We start from the raw sequence: 6298 nt of genomic DNA on the forward strand, positions 1-6298 counted from the left end.
AAAATCAAAAAAAAAAAAAGAAGAGAAAGTGTTTAATATAATTAGTTAGAAAAATAATAGAACTATAGTTAAACTAGTTTATTTTTAGTAAGTACTACTTTATTTTATTTATAGTAAGTGCTTCATATTTAGTTGAACTAGCTAGTTGATTTAATAAACTACTTTATTTTACTATATATAGAAGTAGTTTGTTTTTAGTAAGTACTACTTTATTTATTTATAGTAAGTGCTTAGTAGTTGAACGAGTTGATTTAATTAATAAAACTACTTTATTTAACTATATATAGAAGTAGTTCTCGCATCGACGTCGGCGATGCCTATCCCGCATCCTCGTCGGCGGTGGAGGCCTGCTTGATCAGGGCCATGTTCGGGACTGGGCTCCGCCGGGCTGGTATTGGGAGGTGCTACCTTCCGGGGGACGTAGGTTGGTGATGAGGCAGCCCATTGTTGACCCGATCCTTGTTTGGTGGCGGTCGCGTGGGCCAGTGACGGTGTCGAGGCTTCCGAACACCGCGGAGGTGGTACGTCACCGTGTCAGCGAGGAGGACGAGCACGTCCGTCGCTACATGGTTGCATTGGAGGGCAGGTTCGACAATACCTGGCAGATTCTTCAGGGATCTCATTGGAGCTATGATCCTGTGATGGTTCCTTATCTTTGGGTGTCCACCGCCCACGACGATACCCGTCGGGTGCTACGGTTCTAGTTGTATTAGTGATGCTATATTAGTGATAATATTCGACGATGTACGGACACCAAGAGATGATGTACTTTTGCTTATAATTGAATGCATGCTAATTTGAATACTACTTTATTTTATGATTTGGTTTTGCTTATTTTATGATTTGGTTTTGCTTATTGAATGCTCATATTGGAAAAGTTCTCCTTCATTCCTGTGTGCTAGACAATTTGGTGTAATAATGCACTCAGGAATGAAAGGAGGAGCTACGTACCATCACCGATAGTCAACCCGTGATTAATAATAATGATCTAGTTTAATATTTGAATTATGAACATAGGCCGGAAATGTCGTACTCGGATGACGAAAACCGCCCGGGGAGTGCGACTGGTGCCACGACGACCGAGGTTTGTGCGACAGGTTCATTGAGCTGGACGAAGATCGGCGCTTCAGCATTAAGCTCGAGGAGGCCTTCGATCTTCATACGGTACGCAACGACGACAATAGTTTTTTTTGTAATTAAGCACGACTTCAACTATTTTAACGTGTATTTTTCATCTTTTCCAATTCGACTAGCTTATCCCATGCTATGCAAGACGCTATGTCTTAGAGAGGATGGGTTTTGAAGACCATGAAAGTATGGAAACCAAAACAATTCTCCTAAGGACCCATCATGGTGTGGGTTTTCAAGTAAAGCTGTACAATGCTGAGAGTGTAACCCATTTTGGTTGCAAAAATTGGGAAGCACTTTGCAAGATGTATGGTTTTGGTGAGGGTATGCTTGTCACCATGGATCTTGGTGATCCTACAATCGAGCAAGACAGACCTTCGATTTGGGTCCTTGTGGATACACCTCCAATTCTTCCCCCATTTGAGCTTAACATAGTTATTAAGTAATTTATATTGTTTATTTCAAAATAGTTGACATCTTATTTCCATTGACAGCTTATTTTCATTCTTCAAAAAATATGCGGAAGATGGTAGACAAAACCCACTACACCGATGGCTCTGAATTAACTTATAGGGAGAAAAATCATCTGATCGCATTTTGTACTGATCTTGAGAATTACAATGTCTACAATCGAACTCCTCAATATTATGATCAATACGTTCCATTATGGTCAACCCTGGTAAGATTTTTTACTATTACAACATCCGTGCATCTTTTTGCACACTTCTAAAACTAGTACATCATTGCTAACTACGAAGTTATTACTATGTTTTTCAACAGATAATCCCGAATGGTTGTGTGCCTCATCTGATGTATACGCACGGTAGCCTTCATATTTTGAACATACAACCAGGTCTTCCTACGAATCTGAACTGTTCATACCGGGTTTCTAAAAGAAGTGGAGACATGACAATCAAAGAATGAAAAAAATGTATGGACAGTCGTAAGGAGCTTCTTGGAAGCAAAAGGCAGCGAAGCGCAAGAATTGGAGACAGGATGATCTCCATTCTTCATAATGGAGAGTCAGGGTCTATATTATTTTATGCTATTTTACCTTAAGGGTGTTTAGGTCCTACCTGATACTGATGATCATGTGCTAAGAATAATTATGTAGGGTTGGGTTCGATGACTATGAGGATGATGATCGTATGACTTATTATTAATAACGAGTAGAAGTTGTATGATGATGCATGATTAGTAGGACTTGTTATTATATATGATGATGTATGATGCGAGCATGCATGAGTTATTATATCAGCGGGTGAAATGAACATAGCACCAGCATTGGTAAACCAAGGAAGAAGATATAAGAGAGGACACTTCTCTCTATTAGCTAGCTAATAACAACCTAAAAATAACCCCCAAAACCCCTAAAGCACCCACTTTTTCTTTAAAAAAAAGAAAAAACATCGCCTTTTGATCCCGGTTGGTGCCACCAACTAGGACCAAAGGCCCGCCTGCCTGGGCTCGGCGCAACGGCCACGTGGAGGACCATCTGTCCCGGTTCGTGTTAGAACCGGGACTAAAGGGGGGAGTTATTAGTAACGACCCATTAATCCCGGTTCACGAACCGGGACTAAAGGCCCTTACGAACCGGGACAAATGCCCTTTTTCTACTAGTGTTAGGAATGATGGTAAGATTTTTACTATTTGTCCTCAGTGCATCTTTTGCATACATTGCACTTTAGTGCATTCATGGTTTCTCGAAGCGAGCAAGTCTTAATAGTCAAAGACTGGAGCAAATTTTGAAAGATCGCAGAGAACTACTAGGGGGCAGCAATCAGTAGCGTAGCCCTTAATTAGGATATAGGTTTATCTGCATGCTCCAATATGATGAAGCAGGAGTGCTACACATGTTTTATGCTATTTTACCTGAGAGAGAGCAGCAGGAGTGATTAGCTAGCTAGAATGAGTTTGAAGATGACATTGTGCTACACTATGACTATGATGATTAAATAGCCAGTGTAGGTGGTAATGACTATGATGATTATTATTAGCTAGTGTTGGTGGTGATTAGATAGCTACGTAGCTAGTGTTGGTGGTGTAGCTAGAATGAGTTTGAATATGATAATGTGCTACACTATGGCTATGATGATTAAATAGCTAGTGTTGGTGGTAATGACTATGATGATGATTAAATAGCTTGTGTTGGCAGATTAGATTCAAGTGGAGGCAACATGTGGTGCAAATCGAAAGTACTATTAATCCAAACTAGATCAAGTTTGGATTAGTACTATAGTTTCGAGATGCACCACACATGCTGCCTCCAGTTGAACCTAATCCACCTTCATTTCACACACTGTTATGGACATAATGATATAACAAACTCATAATTGGTTCTGTACCAAAATTTGTATAACGCCGTATAAATACACTAAAAATAAAAAAATGAAAAAAAAGTATACTGGTAGGGCTGGACCGGAAACACGCTACTACTAGTTGGATTAGCAGTAGCGCTGGAAGCAACACACGCTGCGGCTATGTGTATTAGCAGTAGCGTGTGTAGCACGCGCTACTACTAAGGAATAGCTGTAGCGCCTTACTAGTAGTGCGGTGACACACACTACTAGTAGGCTTTAAAGCCGCGCTACTGCTAGGCTTTTCCCTAGTAGTGACATGCACTGGCCAACGCAACCATTCTCCTCTTTAAGATTTATCTCCTTGCCATATCATGCCATTCTTTGGTGATGTCGTCCATGTCATTGCGGTTCATTGTCATGATCTTGTTCTCTTCGTGAGCAACTTGGACATGGCTTTGTTTTCAGCGGCACGAGCTCTTCTCTCCTCAATGGCCGCTTTGCGCAGCCCCTCTTCATTGAGCAATTGCCACTTTTCTTGCTTCTCCTTTTCCTTCTTCTCGGCCAACTCTTTCTTGATCCCCAACGACTTCAACGACATCAATTCTTTTGATTGCACCATGGCATCAATCTTCTCCCTCAAGCTCGATGCTTCATGTTCTCTCTTCATCTTCTCCTTAGTCTTCTTGTTGCCATCGGGCTTGTTCTAATTTCTTGGGCCATCATCATCCTCATCTTCATCCATGTTTCTAAGTGAACCTCTCTTCAGTGGGGATTCTTTGTCGATCAACTTCCACTTCTCGCACTTTTTGAGCAAGTCCCAACAATGCTCTAGTTTGAAGAATTTGCCTTCCGAAGCTTCCATGTCTTTGTATCTATGTTGGGCAATTTTTTCCTACACAATTTGAACAAAGTGAAATGATGCAATCATTTCATATAATGCAATATGCTTATGCACAACTTGAACAAAGGCAAAACAAACTCACATAGTCGGATCCACGGTTCCACTTGGAGGTGCATTGCGTACTTGCTCCAAGCAATCTACCCAATGGCTGCACATAGGCTTGATCACATCCCAACACCCTTGAAGCAGCCGAAATGTGCGTGGAGTCCTATTGGGGTACTTTGCCATTATCCGGAAGTATTGATCTTAGATCCTTTGCCAATACCTCTTGGCGGTTTGAGAAGTTCCCGTGCATGCATCAAGAGGCACCGCACTCCATGCCTTGATCAGAATTTGATCTTCCAAGATCGTGTAGTTCTTCGATCTCTGGCTTTTCCTAGTTTTTGCTTGCGATTGCTCATACGCCACCTCATCGATCTCCTCCAATTCTTCCTCACCACCATGATCATCCACGCCGCCCTCCGTTTTATTGTAGTCGAATGCGGCGAACAGGGCTTGATCGATGTCAACGGTGTTGGTGTCCAACAAGTTCACAAACTCGGCAGTTGCATTGTTCGAACCACCGCTATAGTGAACGACAAAAAGTCACGAGCTATCGCAAATGGAGAAATGCAAAGAAAATTGCCATGACCGAAGACGCATACCTTTCGGCCATTTCGTCAAACACCTAGCTTGCGGTGGCAGCAGCACCGTTGAGCGGCATCGCCGGGGAACCTCTTTCCGGGGCGGAGGGAGTGGATGAAGGAGGCGGCTTCTTTGTAGCCGGAATCCTCTTCCTCTTTACGCTGGCGGCCTTGGCGACCTTCTCCGCCGTCAGCCGGGATCGCCCAGTGGCGTTGGCACCCGGAGCGTGGGCCTTCGCGGCAGGGGAAGCCGAATTCCCACCCTGCACGACCACTTTGCCCTGCCGCTTGCGGGCAGGCGCGGAGGTACCTTGGGCAATGGCGGGGTCAACATGGCCGGAGACAAGATCCGCCCAAGGGGATTGAGCGTGCTCGACCTCGAAGGTGACGGGGGACAGCAGGGAGTCATCCATGGCGGCGAAGGACGGCTGGGGAAGATGCACCGGAGCGTCAGGTGGCGGGGCAATGGTGGCGGAGGGTGAGGGGGAGCGGGAACGGCCGCGCGGAAATGTCTCTCCCGCCAAATCTCGCTGCGGATAGGGGCTGAGCTCGGGTCGTCCTCCCAGCCCGTGAATCTAGAGGTCGGGGGAGATCTTTTCCTGTGCCCGGCAATTTTTTTTCGTGTCGGCCGCGAATGCAGTGTCTGATCGGGCAGGTTTTCCCACCCCGACCCGCATTTTGACGGTTATTTTACGGGTCGGGGCAGGATATGGGGTCTGCTAGAGATGCTCTTAGGAAGGATATTTACATGTACATCTACTACTAGCAAGTTCACACATCTTGAGACCTCTCAACAAGATGGAAGACAGTAGGAATAAAATGTGTATGTTATATGTGCTGGTGATTTGTTCATTTCAAGTCCTGTGTAGGATTGCAGGGTATCATGTATTGGCATGTGAGAGAGGCCCATGTAGAATCAAGCATCAGTCTTAATGTATGAGAGCATTGATCCGTCAATTAACATTGGACTGGGACTCACACCGTCGCATGCGATGGCAGAGTTAGAGCCAAATTGATTGCTGAATTCTCATGATACTAGGCTTTCAGAAAATGGCGGATGTGAATACGTTTAGAAATACATATGCTAAATTTGGATTTATCAGAGTACCAATGATTATATGGTTGAATATAGCCGTCCAACTTCAATGAATTCTAATTAAATGTTGGAAGCTCTGCTGACTTGAGGAGTCAAATTTACAAGGCCAGGATCTGCAAACTGCATAAACCTTTCACAGCAGATACGCTGTTATGAAAATTTTAGACAATATTTCTCACTACTCATTTTACCGGGGATTTAGATCATTTTCCCCACTTTACATGGGTTTTGAAGATTTGCCCCAGGCTTG

Source organism: Triticum dicoccoides, chromosome 3B (genome assembly GCF_002162155.2).
Source record: "Triticum dicoccoides isolate Atlit2015 ecotype Zavitan chromosome 3B, WEW_v2.0, whole genome shotgun sequence".
Classification (NCBI taxonomy): domain Eukaryota; kingdom Viridiplantae; phylum Streptophyta; class Magnoliopsida; order Poales; family Poaceae; genus Triticum; species Triticum dicoccoides.